The sequence below is a fragment of the Corvus moneduloides genome, chromosome 15, assembly GCF_009650955.1.
Source record: "Corvus moneduloides isolate bCorMon1 chromosome 15, bCorMon1.pri, whole genome shotgun sequence".
NCBI lineage: Eukaryota > Metazoa > Chordata > Aves > Passeriformes > Corvidae > Corvus > Corvus moneduloides.
In genome coordinates, this window is record NC_045490.1 from 19,135,525 (window position 1) to 19,156,327 (window position 20,803).

At 43.1% G+C, this 20,803-nt stretch overlaps 1 protein-coding gene across 5 annotated transcripts in view; it reads right to left on the reverse strand.

Moving 5' to 3' along the window:
* Positions 1-20,803, reverse strand: part of KCNIP1 (potassium voltage-gated channel interacting protein 1) — a 288,192-nt gene that overhangs the window by 147,310 nt on the left and 120,079 nt on the right. Inside the window, exon 2 of one of the 5 annotated variants that reach the window (XM_032124773.1) lies at positions 13,678-13,759. The exons of the other annotated variants lie outside the window; for them this stretch is intronic. The gene's annotated coding sequence lies outside the window, so the exon portion shown is untranslated. The remainder of the gene's footprint in view (positions 1-13,677; positions 13,760-20,803) is intronic. 5 annotated transcript variants of the gene reach the window in all.

Below are 20,803 nucleotides of genomic sequence, written 5' to 3' on the forward strand. Positions count from 1 at the left end.
AGTGATAACCATTAACAGAGGGCTTCTCAGATGTGTTTTTCAGTGTCCAAACTGCACATTTGGCTTCCATTACAGACAGACAGACCCACAGTGCAGGGTGGCCCAGCCTCAGCCAGCACATCTTCAGGAACCAGGAGCAGGAATTCAGGTGTCTGCCAATGGTTCCCAACCCTACACCTGCAGCCAGCCAGCACTGGGTGGTTCACTGCACTGGGCTGAATTTTGCCACTTCATGCCCATGCAATGCCAATGCCATCTGGCAGCATCTCCTGAACTTCAGTTTCACTGTTGTAATAAATGGACCAGGGATCTGTCAGGCTGCCAAGTGAACCATCATTATCACTCAAGATATCATTTAGCACATACTCTACATGGCAGTCAATTGCTTGTGTTACAATCACCTTTTAAAACTGTGACTCCATATATATAATATCCCTACAAGACAATTTTACCTGTTACATTAAACTTACAGATATTTAAAATGTCAGATAATCTTTCATCTGAATTGCATTGCTGTCTCAAACAGTCAATCAGCAGCTCCACACATGGGTTTTGGCTCTCAGGAAAGAGGCCTGAGGAAGTTGCTTTTCTGCATTTGATCACAAATGTTCTATTTGTCTTCAGGTGTAAGAAACTAATTTTCCTGTATGCCACCGTGAGTCCTTTGGACATAGCACCACCGAATGGGAAGCATCACCTCTCCCTGAGATTAGCTCAGCTGGTTAGAGCATGGTGCTAAAAACACCAAGGTTCAATCACAGTATAGGTCATTCACTTAAGAGTTGGACTTGACGATCCTTGTGGGTCCCTTTCAACTCAGAATATTCTGTGATCTGTGATCTATCCAAGACAAGGCAGCTTGTCAAGGTACGAAGTCTTCTCCTTTATGTTACCTTCACTTTTAGTACTGTGTGGTAACCTTTTATTATTATTTTCAAGTAAAACCATTCTTAAAAGGTACAATAAATGTGTGCACATTTTTTTAAAAGGTGTTTCTCATTGTTGTATCTGCACTGTGAAAACTCTTGTAGCTAGTAAGCTGAGGAGCCTGGGTTATTATCTACACCAACTTCTGCTTCTCAAAGGCAAGATGGCTGAGTACTCAAGGACATGAGAGGCTCATTCCTCCTCCAGAGCCTCCCTTGTTCGTCAGTCAGGGTTGCTGGTCTCTCCAGCCTCTCCTAATAAAAATGACACCGTGTTTGCACACGTGCCACTCCTGTCACCCAGGTTTCTCTCTGCTTGCAGCAGGACAACAGGCAGTGTTATGGCCCCAAGGGCTGCCAGAGGAGCCAAGCTGGTCTACAGCTATGTCTGGAAGCTCTGCTCCACGTAAAAAATCTCTTCCTATACAATAGCACGTGAATTGCTGGATTTCTTACTTGGCTACAGAGCCTTCTGACACAGGCTCACTGGCCACGCTCTCCATACACACCAGCATTCACACAACCACTTATACTGTTCTTGGGGACACTGTGACCCCAGCAAGGGCACCCCACATGGCTGTGCCATGGCTGTGCCCAAGCCTCCCCCTGCTTATGGAGCAGGTCACTGGTTTTGGCTCAGCCATTCGTGCCAAGCCTACACAGAAGCTGCAAACCTTACCTTCCCCACCCAGAGGGGTTTTGCCAAACTTCATTCATTCCCCAGGTTAGTAGTAGGGGGTGGGGTTTTCAGCACTGTCCATTTTATACCATTCACATCATGGCTGGGGATGTGGTCTTGGCAGGAAGAAGACAAGGTTGGATATGGAAAATTTGCCATTTTGTCTGCCTGGCTCGGGCTGGAGGGTGTGCTGGACCAGGGATCAGGACCGTGCTGCCTCTGGGCACTGAGAGCCTCACTGCGCCACTGCCACCATGGTGAGAGAGAGACACTGCCAGTCAGTCTTTTGGCAGTACAGCTCATTCAGACAAACTAGCTTCCAGGTTTTTGTTTTGTCCCTGCTTTCCATTATTTTTTCTTTCTGGGCTGAGGGGAGAAAAAGCTAAGCTGCAGAAGCTCTCCACCATTCTGCCTTTGTTGGAGGCCACACAAAGTGCTGCCTGGATGTTCAGTGGTGAATACTTTTTTTGTGGCTAGAACACGGTCTCTCTCTCTTTTGTACATTCCTTGTTATTAATATTGTTGTGGTTATTGTAATTTTCAATATATTGTTATCCAAAATTTTAATCTCTCCTGGTGTTTCCTCCATTATCAGAAGGGGCAAGGGAAAGGAAGCACCTCGAGTGGGTTTAATTTTTGACCTGGGTTTACATCTGACCTATGTCTGGTGAAAATCAGTGCTACAACACAGAACTAGCCTTGGCACTCCCTGCCACAAGATGCCAGTGCCACTTCCTTTGCTGTGTTTGAGTAGAGAAGAGGAGACACTGCAAGCAGCAAGATAAACAGCTCAGAAGTAATATTGATACTTATAAGAGTTCAAATCTAATCCTGGAATGCACAGCTTTGATAGCCAGGTCACGTGCAGCCCATTGCAAACCCTGACACTGTGCTCCATAAGTAGCAGCCCCATCCCCCACCACAGCCAAGGCTATCTATTCCCTGGACACTGTTAGGTGGAGACAGCAACTGAGGCAGGTGTGTATGACTGCTGAGACCAGAAGAGCTGTAAGACTGGTGCTTGGAGCACAGGGAGGTGCTGAGCACTGCAGCACACACAGGGCTCGAGGGGAGCCAGGGCCCCAGGGCCCGTTCAGAGCACAGCAGAGCCATGGCTGTCATGCCCGGCTCCCCTGAGGCTTGGGAGCATTTTATCCCTGTTCCCCAGACATGGCAGCAGGAGTCAGCTCTGCCTCTCCTGTGCCACTGGGTTTGATGATAATTGCCTTTACTGCTGCCGCGCTGTTGTTTACATGTCTCTGTTATTAGACTGCTTTGAGGGGAGCTGGTTTAACACAACATGTGACTCCTGGGTTTGTATTAACTCTGTGTAAGCATCAAATGGCCAACCCAAGAGATACATTGTACACTCTTGTCCAGCTTTTTTTCTGAACTCCCAGAAATGCTTAATGAAGTTGCCATCTCATGAGGCACCTCAGACCAGTTCATAGACTGAGATTTCTGTGTCTCTTCTATAATGCAAAACATTTCACATTGGCCGCAGTGTTGTTACAGCAGTACAGTATTGTAGAGTTGGACAAGAAAAACAATTTACATGACAAGTCCCAGCTTGAGACATACAGGATGCAATTCCAGGGGACTTCAGGAAATTATGTGCAATTGTGCACTAAAGCAGATACTGTGCTGAGAATGAGCCCTGGATTCTGGCAGAGTGATCTTCTGCCTCCTTCGTAACCTGTCATTTCTCCTGCAAATGTGTGCACATTCTGAACTAGTGCTCATGAAGGAAGCTGCTCTTTGTGGGAGAAGTGACAGTTTACAAAGGAGCCTATTGTTCTAATGTCTCTAGCTGTTTTGTAGGTGGCAGAGGCTCAGCAAAGTCCAGCCTAAGAATCTGTCCAACATCAGGGCATGCCCAAGGTCGCACCGTGAAGCTCTTAAACTGAATGAGGCAGTGGCATTATTTCCAACAGAAATTATGTGCAGTTTGTTGCCCTTAAATAACTCACATTTAAGAATTTGATGTGCTATGGTCACAGAAGACCAGTGTAAGAGAATATAATTTCCTTTCTGCAGGACAACTACTATGTACCTGCAGCAGGGTCAAAGTCCCTTGACATCACTTGGGGCAGACCAATACCAAGCAATGCATTTGTAGCCTCCTTTTCTTCAGTTTTCCACACATACCTTTTAGCCAGTAAGATGATGAATAGCACAGACATTCACACACTGTACTATCTCAGAGCATCATCATCTATTTGTTATGAGAAAGAACAATTTCTCTATATGCCAAAACAAAATGAAACAAAACAAAAATGCAGTGGAGTGATAGTTTTCCTCTTTCTTCCCAGCATGAGTCAAGCACTGTTAAAGACCTGAACACTTCAAGTACTAAATTTGACTCTGTATTTCCCATTGTCAAGGTACCTGACAAGCTCCAAAGCCATTCAAGAGAAGTCACCAGACACTAGGATCTAGTTCCTAATTTTTGTAAATGCTCTCAAAATTAGCTGACGTATAAGGGTGACCCAGTCTTTACAGCCTTCTGCTCTGGGACACAAATTAGCAGTTCTCACCTCTATACCTGTTTCCTATAGACAATGCTGATCCCCCATCTCCCCTTTTGCTGCATGGCAGTCTTAGCCAGACACAGACCAGCCACCCAGCAATGCAACCAACCACCAAAGCTCTTACCTATTTGTGGTTTTTTAGCCCAGAGCTATTCTGCTCTGTGCACAAGCCTACATAAAGGTACTGCTCCATCCCTTCCTCTATTTTGAGCAGATGGCTCTTGAGAAGCACAGCAGAGCCAGCTACAAAAAGAAGGTCTAATTAAGCACTGTAGCCGTAACAAGGACATGCACAGTTTTGGAACTGAACAGACTCATTTAGACTAGACAGCCTGAGCAAGCAGGTAACAAAAGGTGTTGGGAAGTTATTAGAAGTATTGCCATGTGCCTGCATACTAATTAGCAATTTGGAATTGCAGTGAGTCAAATTATACCAAACAACACTTTTCTTCTTCCATCAAAGACTGTCCTTTTTCAAAATCAGAGGCTTTCCAATAATTAGTATACATTTCTCTTTTTATCCAGTCTTCCCCTCCTCATTCATTTTGTGGTCTTCATTTAGGTCTTCCGGATTTTTTTTTATCCTTTGTCGTTTCTTTTGGAAACAATGAAGCCTCAGGCATGATTTACAGCTCTCTCCATTTAAGCACAAAGACTCACATAGGAATGTGTACTGACACATAAAACGGAAAAATAGAAAAAGGGGAAGAAAAAAGCAGAAGCTGGAAAAATCAGAATAATAATTTTCCAAAAGGAAGGAAACATGAGTAGTGCTTTACAGGTTTTACCCCAGTTTATAAGGATATAACGCATAGAAAGATGGGGGACTCGTGCCCTGGGTGAGATAGATGAATGTTGTGTTCAGGCTCCACTCATGGTCTGTATTGTGATGTACCCAACACTTGCACAAGGCACCACTGCAGAGGAGCACCCTCAGCCCCAGCTCTGGTGATGTTTTGAACTTTCTATTTTGTTCTCCTTGACCTTATCTAAATTTCACTTTTACAATACAACAACAACAACTTCTGCAGAGCCAGGCATGCCGCTTTTATGGCAATAATGAAAGCACAAATATTGGGCATCCTACCACTGTCTCTTGCTGCACAAGGAGCCGGTCTGGGCAGTGGAGGAACCCTGGAGCACGTGCTAGACACTGGTGACACTGCTAGACCTCCCCTGATAAAGGAAACCCTACGTTCCTCCAGAGCCCCATCCTGTGCCCTGCACTAGGTGCTCTCCTAGTGCAGGGACATCATGGACAAGCTGAAGCCAGGACAGGGCATTTTACAGGTCCTTAAATCTGATTTTCTAAAGGCATGAGGTGTACAGGAACTAAGCTCCAAATCCTAAAGCTGACCAGTGACTCAAAACTCTTAAATCCTTACAGCCCTTCTGCAAAGAGACTTGACTGCAGGTTTGTGAAGGGATTTAACTACCTAAAGCTACAGTCAGGTGACCCCATACCCCTGCCAGAGGTTTGTACCGTGGCCTGGGAGCAAGGCTCTCCTCTCCCAGGTTATCATTTTACAAGTGTATTTTCAGGCTTGACTCTCCCCATTTTCATAGTGAAATGCAAGAAGCAGGATCCTTTTAAATCAGAAACCTTACCAATTGTTCTCTGCTACCCAGATGGGAAAGTGACTAAAAGAATAGTAACACCTGGGTCACGTAGAAGCATTTTGACGTGTCAGGAGCTTTTAAGCAATTCAGGGCCATCTTTTCCCTGAGGTGTACCTTCTCCATCTCTGCTACCAGCTGAGCTGACTCCACAAAAGACTGAGTCCTGTAGAGCTGGGAGTAGTAAAGGATAACCCCTCCACTTTACAACTCCCTGCACATGGGACACAGCTCCTCCAAGACAACATCCCTTGAAGGTGACTCTCACTCCCCTGGGACCCCAAAAGCTGTCCCCATGAAGCCAGAGCAGGAGCTCGGCTCCCATGAGCCACATCTGCTCCCATTCAACAGCAGTGAGTGCTGTGTCTGGGTCTCTGTTTCAATTACCAGGAATAATACTGAAGTGCTTTTAGTGGAAACAGAGAGAATTATTGATGGTAACAGTAAAATTATTTTATCCACAGAAGTCAGAGACAGCATATACAGTCTATCAGGAACATTTACGCTGCCACAGAGATTAAAATATTTTCGTTAAAAATAGCATCTACAGCATTATGCAGTTGGATACATCTTGAATTGATCTGCCATGATAAGAAAAATGCTTTCTGCTTCATGTTTGCCTTCTTAAACTCTGATTCAGTGGAAACAGAGTTTCCCAGGCAGTTCTGAAGTCACTCTTCTTGCTTTGCATGGCATCAGGCTCCCAGGGCAGGGAGAGGGAAGCACTGTTCCTCCCAGAGCTGTGTCAAGATGCAGACCTACTATGCTCTTCATTCAGAGAGGCAGTGAGCACGCTCTGCACCACAGTCACAGCCCCGAGATAAATTCCAATAATGAAAAAGTCACAAGAGCAGAAGAGAACTGCCTCCTTGGTCACAAGGGAGATAAACTGGACAAGAGCACAGGTATAAATCAACGCAATTGGTTCGACAGAGATTACAGACAGCAAATGTTAATTTGCAGTGTAGAGGCACACGGAGTGCAGTGATCAGGATAAAATAACCAAAGCAGCTTGGGAATGAAATCTTTTGGTTTTTTACAAGCTGAAATGAATTTACTTCATTTTCCTGAGGGAATGCAGATTGCTGTCGTGCATCTTTTGTTCCCCCGTCCAGAGAAGATATCCTTTCCTAAGCCTGCTCTCTCTCTTGAAATGATGCCTCTAATTTGGTGCAACAGATTTTGTGCTGCAGTGAATACATCCTCCAAAGGTATTGTTCTGAGCAAAAGAAAGTAATCTGACTCACTGGAAAAGTTTATATAACTGACTAGACCACCTTTGAGCTTGATTCTGTTGATTTCCCACCCAACTGAGAGTGCAGCCTCTTAGCCACTCCTTTTCAGCACACACTAGTGTAGTTTAAGACAGCGTGAAAACCTCCAGGGCCCCACTGTTCCTGCCCTGCTTTGGGTCCCAGACCTGCCATGCATCCTTCTCTAGAACAAGTGATAGATGCTGGCCAGAAACCAACCTATATCAGCCTTCAAGCAGGTAGACACAGGCAGTCCTGAGCTATGGTTCTATAGGCTGATACACAGCAGCAAGGGAGTTCCAGTTAATACCAACACAATATTAAATGCCTCAGGCCATTTTGATGAAAGTGTTAATATACAGATCAAAATGACCATAAAATATGTAATTTTTTATTGTTCATAATAAAAATGAGCTTCTGGGAAATTATTTTATTTTCTGGAAACTGTGTCCTCACTTAAGAAAATTGCTCTCAGCCAGCTCTCTCTCTCCCAAAGGGTTCTTATTCAATAACACCTCAGTGAGACTCTGTGCACGGTTGCCAGGGGACCATCACAGAGTAAAATGTAAATAATTTCCTAAATGTATCTGTTGTATTTTAAATTCACTTCCAACAACCCCCTTCTAGACACAGACTGCTGTCTTTCCATTAGAAACAGTTTGCCAACTTTTCCATCATCCGGGAGCTAATCAAGCAGAATGACAGCTATTCCAATGCCAAATGGAGGAAAAGTAATGATGAGTGTGAAGTAGACAAGCACAGATGGTGCAGCCTTCCATGCCAAATATCGATCTGCTTATCAAGCTGCACAGCTGTTTGGAAATACAGCAGTTCATCTGTTATGAAATTCTGTTTCAGGCCTGAGAAGAAGCTGAGGACCTTGGCTCCTAGACTTTCTCAGTGAGCAGACCCTGCACAGGTCCTGCCCCAGGGGGCTCAGGCATTGCTTGGCAGCTGCACTCTTGGATACTCCTGTTGCTTTGGATGTGGAAATCCTTGTTCTAAACCAGCTCTAAACCAGAATTGTTTAGGTAAGCATGGGTTGTAAAAGGAGCAATTATCTTAACTGTATTTGTAAAAGAAAGGAATTTATTGTTATGAGAAGCACTGCTGTAGAAATCATATGAAGAAGAGGCAGTTTTAGCAGAATATACCCACACATAAAAGCACATAAGCAATAATAATGGTCGCATCTGGGAAATTTTTGGGATTTTCAGCAAGATACCCAGGATGAAAACACAATGATGAAAACATAGCTTGGGATTGCAGCCGTCTTTTTGCAGCTCACTGCACGTGTAAGCCTTCCTTAAGACTAGAGAGGGTTTTTTTTCAGCTGCTCAGATTGTGCTTGACTGGAACAGTTCCAGATTCAGGCATGAGGCCACTGTAACACAAGGCTCACAGCTTGTGATGTGGTGCACAAGCATAACCTCCTGCACAGCTGAGGGCCAGACCAGTGATGCCGTGACACTGCAGCCAGAAATAACCCTCCTTCCCACCCTGGTTCTCCTCCATACCAAGGCAGTCGAGCTGGTCTCTGAAAATAGCAGTTTCTGAAGGGGTTCTCAGGGATGAGCTTAGCCAGGATATCTAACATATTATAATAACATATTATGCACTTTGCTAGTGTGTGTGAGTCATCCAGGTTCTTTCTAGTCAAAAAGAGTGGAAAAGCAGTGATTCATCTCCTACCAAAATAGGTGCTCAAGGGAGGTGGGATGGAAACTTGCGTGGAGCTACTTGTCTTCCAGGGAGCTCCAAGAGCTCTTTCCTCACTAGCCCAGGCACAGCTCAGAACATCCATATTTCTAATTTATGTAAGACTATTATGCAAGACTAGTTAACCCTAGCCTTTGCAAATTGTTATTGAACAGCATGGGAAACCAGGAATAAAATGAACTAACAAAGAACAAGGCAACTAAAAATCTACCTATGTTCTGTAAAAAGTTTAGCAGACTCCCCTCTGCACCTGCATGGATAGGTAGAGCCAGAAGGCAGGGAGGCAAAAGTCTTGGTTTGGACAGCATCTACTTTGGAAGCACAGGGTATTTTGACTGCTTTTGAGCTAGATTTGGTGGAAGAGATCCTACCTCAAGCTTCAGTAGAGAAATATGAAAAAGAAGCCATCTGAGGAGGAGTAATGGGCTCAGAATCAAGGTTAATTCAGTCATGGTCCAGAGGTGCAAATTCTGTGCATCACTCTGAAGTCCACCAATACTGCAGGGTGCTTGCAGCAAAAAGCTTTCTTGCGCCTTGTTTTACTCCCATGAATTGGAATACAGCTGGATTAACTCCCAGATTGGCATTTCTAGGTCTGCTCCTGAATTACAACCTTTAAGATACTCCTCACCAGCTTGATGGCTGCCCTAGGCCCTTAGCCAGGGTCTAGGTGACAACAAGGCAAATCCTGGGGCAAGTCATGCAGAGCCAGATTCATACCCATCTTCCTTGGTGCAGCTGCTGGCCCTGCTCACAAGCCTGCTGTGCACTAAATGCATAAATCCAACCATTGCACAGAATTTCTCAATTTCATCCCAACTCAAAATTAATTTCAATGTTAAAACCTCTCTCTTCTCTTTTCATACAGGCATTTCTGTTTTACTAAATACTGCTCTCTGACCCTTTCCCTCACAGCAGTAGATATTGCCAAATTAAAATGATACACAGTTGTTGTTAATAGTACTAATTATTGTTGCTAATTGTAACAAGATGATTAAAAAGTACGCAGTACTCAGTGTTCCTTTGAATTGCCTTTGAATTGCATGAGAGTGATTTACATTTCTGCTTAGCATAGATGGCACCAGAGTGAATAGCTGCATTTTAACAGTGCTTATGCAAAATACAATATGGGAAAAGAAAGGTGCATAGGACTTACTCACTTGCACTGTCAGTGAGAACATGCTTCAACAACTGTGGCAAGTGTTAAAAAGAACCGCACAGGTGAATAAACAACAAATAAATAAAACAAAAAGAGAAATTCAAGCCCTTATTTTCCAGATTTAAGCTCAAACATTCAGATGGCTCCCCGCTGTGCTTTCCTTACCCCTTGCCAAGAGATTATCTCTTAGGGTAATTTTGTTCACTAAATACTGGTTTAACATTGAGTTAGTACTGTCTTACACAAGGAAGAATTTGCAAATGGAAGGAGAGATCCCCTTTGCCTTCTTAGAACTGAACCATGATTTAGGATCCAATATAAAGCAGCAAATTCTACTTGGACATGACACTGAAAAAGCTTGAGGGAATGAAGAACAACAAACCCCTCCAAAACCACAAACAATAAACCATTGTGGATTCTTTCCTTGATAAACAAAGTTAATCATTGATATAGTTTGAAAAGGACCAGCTGCTTCATCTTTTGCTATCACATCTTTGTCATGCTAACTCAGTTGAAGAGGTAAAAACAAGCCAGAATAGTGAGTAGTGAGGCAATATATGTACTTTGAAATCTCAAATGGTTGTGGTCTCAAGTACATTGTTCTTAATTCCTAATTATTTTGATTTGTTTGATACCTATCTGTAAATACATTGGGGACATCCTCCTTGGTCCTTGGTCACCAACACCTCTAATTTGCCAGCATGTGCCAATGATGTGGCACAGATTTTCTTACAGAAGGTTTTAAACAAGAACAGATATTTGTCTCTGGAAGGCACAAATAAATCTGGGCGGTTTTATAGATACTTTAGAATCAGGGAGAGAAGGATTCTTAGTTATGTACTAGCAGGCATTTAGGGCTGGACAGACCGAAACTGTAAGGAACCGCCTACTCTATTTTCTGAGGAAAATTCTTTAGGCAAGCAGAAAGACTCACTCATTAGAAATGTACTCTTAACATTAATTAACTCAGTGAACTCAATTTACCACGGTGCCCCAGTAAAAAGTGATCCCTGCCCAACTGACTGTACACCTCGATGTACAACAACTACAGCCCAGCAGCACTTTTCCCAGCTACTACTACTGCACCCAACAGGGGTGCAGCCTGTACACCCTAAGGGTACGGCTGGACCAGCTGATATTATCAAAGTAGTTCACTCAGTGAACTTCAATCAAAATAGGTTTGGGAAGTCCTGTGTTAATTTCCTGGGTTTGCCTGCTTTAGTTTGCATTTTATATCAGGTTTTTTCTCAACACAACCCAAGTGCTCTCCTACGGAAAGGGAACCCAAAATCTTCTTGAGATAAAACAATTACTAGAAACAGGAGTTCACACCTATGTTCAAGTTTTCCTTTCTAAATTTGATTCCAAACCTCAATCAGTGAAATTAGCAATCATATTATTACTTTATTTATTATCTCAGAAAGGAACAGTTTTGATCCAGTTCATCCTATTCTTTTTAGACAAAGCAATTTAATTCATTTATAAAGGATTTCAAACTGTTGGTACCTCATCTCACACTATAATCTCAGACTTGCAGATAGATTACATCACTTGCCCCCCACCAAATGTGCATGCATTATTGATTTTTCCAAAGCCTCATGAATAGGGTAGTTGGTAATCATTAAAAATTAAAGAGAATACTGCTGGCTGGCAAAAATAAGGGCAAATTTTGCTCTTGGCTCTATTGCCATTCCCCTGCAGCAGAGCTGGGACCTTTTTATTGCAAAAGAGAAAGGAAAATAAGGAGCATTGCCTCTCTGTGCAGCAGACAACTGCCAAGAGCCACTCTGGATTAGGTACTCCTCCAAGGGAAACCACAGGGGTAAAGGAGGTGCCCACTGCAGTGCAGCCTCCTGTGCTCAAGCTCTAGGGCTTAGAACAGCTCTGCAAGCTGCTCCCTGTTACTATTCTCTACCATTTTCACTCTGCACTGTGTTTGCCTCAGGAATAACCTTCTAGACCCACCAACATACAAGACGTTTACGTGGTCACTAAGGAGGTTCATCCTATGGTCACAGCATAAACTGCTGTGGTCCTTTATTATTTCCAAGCAGATGTTTGCTCAGAGGCAATTTAAATGTTTGGGAAATGTGTCATTTTCATAATTATTCCTGGCAGTATTTCATAAGCACATCATGGTTCCCCAGCACAGTCAGTCAAATCTTCCTGGTGCCTGTCTCCACCTGCTTGCACACACAGTGGCTGCTCCACCAGTCATTTCCAACTCTGTAAGTTATGTAGGTCCTGGGAATAATTAATTTTAAATTCTCTCTTTGTAGAACAAAACTCTGGCAGGGACCTGGAATCACAGTCACATTATCTAGCTATTTGTGAGGCCATTCCAATAATGAAACACACATCCCTCTGGAAATTTTACCAGCTCAAGAAAAGACTTTTAACTGACATTTAAATGTCAAGCTACTATATTAAATGTTATGGGCATTCCATTGCTCAGCCCAGTTGAAGTATGAACATACCAAATGCTCCTTAACAATCAGCCATATTAAAATTTCATAGTCTTTGGTACCTGGAAGGACAACTACAGATGATATGTTGAACTGGGCTGATGGATATCTACCTGATTCTGTTGCACGAATGCACCCAAATACATCTTCAGTGTGCCACTGGGAGTCTATCAAAATAATTATTTTAAGGATAATACATTCATTCTTTCTGAAAAAGTCCTGTTCCCAGAGTCATACTGATTTTTTGCTTTACTTACTCTAAGCCTGCCCTTATCCTACTGGTTTCCTATCCTATCCTATCCTATCCTATCCTATCCCATCCCATCCCATCCCATCCCATCCTGTCCTATCCCATCCTATCCTATCCTATCCTATCCTGTCCTGTCCTTATCCTGGTACTGGATATACTGGTATACTGGTATCCTACCCTACCAAGGGAAAACTTGCTCTGTTCATCTTAAAAGAGAGTAGTAAATCATTGTCCACAGCTGTGGGTTTGCCCAGAAGACTGTCAGTGGTGCTACCCCATGTACAATCTACATTTATTTGAAATGATCCCTTAGCCCTGTACATATAATTCAGAAAGCAGACTAAGCATTAATTTCTCTGAATTAAAGCAATACACTGAAGTCCAATAAATTATTTTAACAGAATTTAAAATTAATTGGTGACACTTGGCAAAACCAAGAACACATCTTTCAAAGCTGCAAAAATAGTCTAAATGTAAGAGCAGATAATAGACATAAAGTACCAAAGCCACCTAGGGAGCAATGCAAGATTCAGATCAATATTTAATGTTCCTAAACCCATCTCCAGAGAGCCTGCCTTGACTGTTAGAGAGCGGATCACAATAAAAGTCATAGCCATGGTATTTGGTAATATTTGTTAGCGTTTATTAATATTGCACAGTCATTTTTGGCAGCACGTGTAGTGTGTCAAATTGTAATTTTCATTAGTCAGACTTGCATTACCATAGCTATTGGCCAAAACCTCAAATTTCTTGAGCTCACCTAGAACCCCAGCTCTCTACCCTGGTGACAGCAGGCTTTCACCATACAGCCACTGGTGTGGGGGATGGGGAATCAGCTCTGGAAAGGACTGATATGCGCAGCATTGATCCCTGCAGTCTCCCCCTTTGGAGAGGGGCAATCAGAGAGGGACACCCATAGCAAGAGGGCACTCCTCTAATTACCCTCTGATGCCATCTGCACAGGGGGTTAGCACTCAAGAAGCAATACTGCTTCTTCACCCATGCCCCTTTGGCCCGACAGCTGGAGTGACTGATGATACAGAAAGACAGCAAGCACCCCATTCCTGGAGGGCAGTACCTGTGACACCAAACACCTTTGCTGCTTCCCCCAACTCTGACACTTGCAGTCTCAAGCAGGTCTGCAGTCTTTCATTAAAAACCTGTTAACAGACACCAAAGATCAGATGTTATCGGAGAAAGCGAGCTTTTTCTTACACATCTCTAGGAGTACAAAAATAATGAAAATATAGGATATAATTAAGACATCTAATCTTCCTAATCTTCACTGCCATGTAAACGTAACTCTTTTCAAATAGGCATATATGCCTGTATTATTGGGTGAGGGACTCTGTGAAGATTATACAGTGATTAAAGAAGCAAGTCAGACTTGTTTGAAAAAGGCCTGAACTGATACTAATAATTATAAAAAGATGTAGCAAATGACTTGGTATCAAGCAGCTGACAGTTCTCCCAGCTTCTCTCCTGCTCTTCTCAGAAACGGCAGAGGTGCTGAATTTAAACACTGCTTCCAGTATTGTCACTGATAAATAACCATATCATGATGAGCACTGAACCATGCTTCACTGGGGATGTGAACTCTACATATTTTCTACTCCTTTCAAGAACTAAATGATTAATTTCTATGTATTGTATAAGACTGAAAAACTGTGGAATAGTTTTTATAGTAGACATCATTTGGCTGCTAGGATTCATTAAAATATCTTTGTATTATAACACAGCTGAGGAGCAGCACAAGCCAAGGAATTTAGCAAATTTACCATGGAGTTCCTGTCAATAGCAGGACTCTGCAGTTGTCACATTGATGGAGTTAAATGAGATTCGTGGCTGGGGCAGAGACAATCACACAGCTGCCATCAGCCATCATCTCAGTTTTGACAAGCAAGACAGGATTATTATTTTGTACCTGTGCCAAAGTAGACAATTAAGCTATAATTTTAATGATTACAGCTGATATTATGGAGTAGAAATGCCCAGAAGATCTATGTAATCTATGCATACACATCACCAGCTTTCTATGTTCTGGCTTTCTTATGAGAATACCCTATGTGGAAAGCTATCTGTGGTCATTTGAGTCTCTGCTATGAATTTATCCACATTACATGCTTGCATACTGAAGATTTGGCAGGTGCTCCAGCTTTTTTTAACCTGAGCAGTAGAACAAATTGGTCCTGCTTCCTTCCAGCCCTGGCTGTCAGACCCAAGGATGCTCACGGTCCCTCTTCTGTCCATGAAACATGAATGGACAGGGCAATGCCCTGAGCCTTCAAGCCCTTGGACAGCTCTGGACCAGTGTCACTCTCATGAGGAGCTGGCAGAGGACAGGCATTTCCCCCAGGCAGACATAGGAAGGATGAGAGGAGGATGTACAGGTGCATTCTGCATGTACCGCAGAATATCATCCTGGAGGTGCATTTGTTGCTTTCTGTATTCAAGGCTTACAGGAAAAATAGGCTGTGCAGGACAGCATTGCGCTCAGTCCTAACAGCTACCGCAGCTGGAGTAAGAGGAGTAGGACCTTTGTGTCCACCAAGTTATTGGGGATCCATTTTTTTACACGTTAGGGCCAATGTGGCATCTAAGCCCTTGATACTGTGACTGCTACTTTCCTGCTTGTAGTTGACTTTCTATTAAAAGTCCCATACTACATTTCAAATTGCTGCTCAATGTAGCACAGAAATAGCTAACATGATGGGAATAAAGAATGCGCTACCTTCAGGATGCCTTTCTATAGTTTGTGCTATAATTCATGCTCCTTCCTCTAAAATCTCAGCGGAGAAAAGTATTTAAAAGAAGGTTACACAGACTTTTTGTCCTGGTGCTGCCTGCGAGCCCCAGGATCTGTGCATGGGCCCTCTGAACGGAGTGCAGAGCTGTCTGGGGCAGGAATGTACTGCATCCCTTCTCCAAGCACCTTCCTGACCAGATAAACCAGGTGGCAAATGGGCATTTGCCAGAATGGATAAATAAACTCAGTAAAACTCAGAGATGCTCCTGCTAATAGTTTCTTTTTCCTTTGATCAGTTTAATTGTCATCACACTAACTTTCTTAATGCTTATAACACACTTATTTCTTTTCAGAGGAAGAGCCTTGCTCTTAAATGGCAGTTTGGGACAGCAGTTTCCCCAAAATGCCTCTAGCATGGCTAAGCTGATGTCTCACACATGGACCACCATTCCCTATTTTATTCCACAACAATAAAATGACACTACAGACATGCTTTGCTGTTGGCTACTGTATTTATGATGATTCTATACACAACTGTGATGCTGAATCATTGCTGGCTATTGGAAATTTCTCATCCTTTAGAAAGGAATGCCTTTAAATGGCATCAATAAGTACTGTTCAAAACATGAAAAAGAATCCCAGACCTTTCAAGAAAGGACAACCAATATTTTTGCTTTGTTTATCCATTCAGGAACACATCAGGACTAATTAACTCAGGACTAGCATAATCTGATAGAGTAAAAAGGATCTAAAAAATTACAAAATTAAAAGAAGCCTAGTTTGCCTAACATCAGCATATAGATTTTAAAAAAATAAAAGATACAAACCAGGGTCAGTATTGACTCCATATGTCCTCAGTTTTTAAAAACAATCTATCTTTGATTATTGAAATGCAGTGGCTGGCACTAATATTTCAGGCATGTAAGTAGGTTCCAGATAAATGGATTTCATAATAACTTCTGTGTCCAAGTAAAAAGGCTGTGATGTAGAGACGTAACAATAAGACAGCAATGAATTCTTTTTACTCTCACAAAACCACAATTTCACTTAGATAAATCTGGTAATTAATTATACCAACTGCAGAATATCTATTATGATTTCAGTATCTTAACAGAACACTTTAATCAATGGGTAAAGAGCAACTCTAGCACTTTAGGCCCTCAAACTTCAATGTAGGGAGCATTTAGTTTCTGCTGAATCCAACAATGCCTGAGGACTGTCACCAGAAATTAGACCATTAAAATTTGACCTTAAGTAGCTTAAATTTTATAGTCTCCTCAAATATAATTTCTGATTTTTTGCCGTCTAACCTTACAAAATAAGGTGATTGAAGCAAATTGTAAATATTCTGCCCAATGCATACAATAAAGATAACCAATGCAAGCATTGAGAAGTAATCATATTACACTTGTAATCAGATCAAAAAGCATATAAGGTGTCTTATTAAGTCCAGCACCATTTTGGTAGCTGCAATATCTTGTCCCTTGTTGACTTTTGCTTATTTCTGTCTCTAGAGATGGAAGAAAAGGTATTGCTTGCAGAATGTGCTGTCTCTGTTAATCTAGTTATGCATCCATTGTTCCATATTCTGCACAATCAGTAATTTTCCAGTAACATGAACCGAAAGCACAGTATGCAGAAGGGAACAGGAAAACTCCTCACTATGTGGGCACCACATAACCCGCTGAGACATCTTTAAATTCCCTGGGAAAGATCAGGCTGCCAGCAGTGGACATGACTGCAGTCTGCCTGAGGTCCATCAGATGTATGTATGACACTATTGAAAAAGGGGAAGAACTGATTTCTATGCTCCATCACCAGTCCCACCAGTGCCCATGGGGTGCTGTTCAGCTACAGTATTCCCTGCAGTATAACAAGCGGGATGGGCAAAATTAGTCTACTGGCTTAGCCTGTTCTTTGGCTGTATATCCCCCCTTGGAAAAATCCATCTTTTCATTCTTCGGATATTGCAAAGGATGAGAAGAAAAAGGGAAATGGGCCCAATTTCCTCTGGAAACAAGCCTTCCAGGAGATACCCCTCTCTACATGCCTCCCCATCACTCCTGCACCATAAGAACTTTTGCATGTTCCAGGCTCAGTCCAACCAATTTAATCTTCTGGTGGGGAAAACAAAAGAGCAGTCCTTGAGGAAAGTTAAAACTCCTACAGGTGCCATAAAAATAGCTACTATATGAGTAGCAGCCAGAGGAGAAACTTGCTGCAAGTACCTCCATGGAAGAAAGAGCTCCATTCTCAGAAACCATTACAGATTCTGTGTGAGGAACACAAAGTACAATGTTGCGGCTGAAGGCAAAGCTCTGTTCACACCAGCCCCTGCAGGGACAGCCCAAGCAGCTTTTTGACCTGCCACAGGCTGGCGTGGCCATCACACAAACTGCAATCCCACCTCTCCTCAGTGCCAGCTTCTGCCTGACCATCAGCTCCTCTTTTATGCTGACCTCACCTGTGTCTAGGTGGATCCTGCCTTTCTTCAGGGCAATGCAGACACACAGCCAAGCTAAATTTTAACATAGAAGATCACTATCCAGAGGAGGTGGAAAAAATTACTGCTGCTGCTTTAGTTCCAGAATAAGAATTATAGGGACAACTGGAGGTAAATAACACTCATCTGTACTTAAGTTTTGGGTTTCAGTTAATTCCATTTAAATCTTTAAAGCACCCTGAGCTGCACTGCAGAGTCAATGGATTTGGCAGATAACAATATTGGCATGAAAAGCTAAACTCAAAGCACACAGCTCTGCTTCTTCCTGATCAATGGTAATTGCGTTCTGCAGGAGCCAGAGGCTTTTGCACGCGCACACCTCTCACTGCACTCAGAGCCAGAATGCTGCAGGCCCAGCTTCCAGCTCAGGAGAGGAAGGCACAGTGAGCCAGCAGGGCTGGCTGGGCTGCTGGAATGGACAGAAGAGCTGAAACATTGAGTGTTTGGGGACCAAAGACAACCCAAGTGGTAGGAGCCACTGTGCTGCTCACTGGAGAGCGGAGCTCTCTCAGGGGCTGGGGACGTCCTCATTTCTCTGGGTGCAACACAAAGGCGGGACTTGGCTGCCACATCCCCAATGTCTCTGTCTACCTCACGGAGTGGACACTGGTAAATTGACTTTCTGCACATCCCTGCATTACCATATCTGCACATTACCCCATTTGAAGCTCATTAGAAAGTTACTATTTTCTGACATCAGTATCTTTAAAGCTTTCAGAAATAAAATTTAAATCCATTTTGAGTTCATCGTGCTAGTGGTTTAAGGAGTTCCTTCATGTACCACTTAAATGGTGGAAACTGTCCCAGTTCCATGGGACTGTGCTCGTCCTAATAAAGGTCTAAAAATTGCCAGCAGTTCAATATTTCTGCCCCTGACTCCAAAATCCAAGATCACAGAAGGAATTAATTCTGCTGGAAATTCTTCTGGAAGAACAAGAACAGATTACACAAATTCAAGGTGTCCCTCCCACTCACTCTCAGGGTACCTGGCAAGTCACTGTGTCAGGCAGCACTGGTTCCGCCTGTAAAGATTCGGGTTTCTTTTCACCTGAAGTTGAAAACGATGCAAGGTTCCTGCAGGCAGACCTGGTAACTGAGGCCTTAGTTCACCTCGTGGGAACTGCAGACTTAACAAAGGCTTGCTCACCATTGCAGCATATGGAAGATGATGTATTATGTCTTGTCATACAAAAGTTCTTTCCGTCTGAAATCCACTAGAATTCCCAGCCCATATAAGAGTGTACTCAAAGCACCTCTTCCCATCCAGCACATCATCCCTCTGTGCACAAAGACACTAAGGAAACTGCTTATATTAGCCACAAACACTGGGAATGGTGTTCACATCTATTGCCTGAGACTGGTGCAAGTCAAATTCTCTACACGTGGATTTAGAGAACCAGGAACCAGATGCTTCACAGCATCTCCCACCCTACTCCTGGGCCAGGCAAGTATAGCCAAGCTGTGCTCACCTTCCTGGTCCAGGACAGATATGCTTCACATGACACGGCCTCTCCCTACTAATTTCACGGCACAGATTCCTGGCAAAGCCAGCTTGCATTTTGTTGAGGAACTCGAGGTGGGCAGGCAAGATGGAAGGTTTGAACCATTAACAAAATATCATAAACACTTCATCATTAACAAACTGTGCAATGTAGTCAGGAAAGTAAGTGTTACTCTGAATTCTTAGAAAAATTCAGCCCTGTATTTTTAACTGCAGGTGTAAAGGGTCTCAGATTAGTGCAAGGAAGATGTGACATACCTGACTATTATCAGTCTGAAAGCTCAAATTCTCTCCTGGAATAGAGATTAGAGACAATCAAACAAGTTTCATTGATAAAGTCTGAGTTACCATACTAAGCTGCCATCAATGTGTCCGAACCTGAAATCAAACCCTCCATAAGGAGTCCTCAGATTTAAACAACTCCCACTGTAAACCATCAGTTCCTCACACTACCCCGTTAATTGCAGAGAAGAATCCAGAGAGAAGACATGGCTGTAGAAGAAGGATGCTGCACCAGGCTGTTGTACTCCACAACACAAAGAGAGAGAACTATTCCTGACACAGTGCATGCCTCTGCTCTTTCAGCATTTGCGTAATTATAGCTGAGTCTTTTGAACATTCAATGCATCTCACAGAAAATGAGACAACCACATATTGTGGCTTAATGAAAAGAACTGAAGGAAGTGTACCAAATTATTGGTTAACGGGCAGCTGCTTCATAAATGGTTTCTCCCATCTGTTTTCTCCTTCTCCTTATATCAGCTCATTCAGCCTAATGCCTGTAAAATGCTGAGCCCAATGTTTCAGGGCATCTCTAAACTCCCCAGCCAGTGCTCATGAGTGACCTCAGCCACCTTGCCCTGGATTTGGTAGCTCCCATGGCTGCACAGCCAGGAAAGACATGCTCTTGTGTAAACACACCCCACTGCACAGGGCCTGTTGACAGCAGGGACAGCTAATGCTTCAGTCAGTACCAAGTATTAACAATTAAAAAAAATATATATATATATATACAGTTAATTCAGCCCTAATAATAATATCTGTCAGTACAGGGTTGAGTTCTCCCACCTTAAGCTCTCTCATTTCCATGGAGTAACTGAGTGATTAGATAGAGTCACATTCATGAACGTCTCTCACAAGTCTGCTCCCAGAGAGTCATCAGTTCTTGGTTTTGCAGACAGATAACATATACAAGATTTCCAGCTGGAGCAGGTCCTTCTGCTCTCCTGCGAGACCTCAGGCATTAGCCACAGCAAAGGATTGCTGCTGGACTTAGAGGATTGATGATCTGATCATCAATCATTTCAGCTTTTGCAGCAACATGAGTGGCAGCAAATAGATGTGGCATGTGCTGTGTCCCAACCTGTCCAACAGATCTGCCATGGAAGCCCTCATACAGGACCAGCTTGGTGGCGACAGGTCTGGGCGGGAGCTGTCTCTGAAACAAGCCTGCT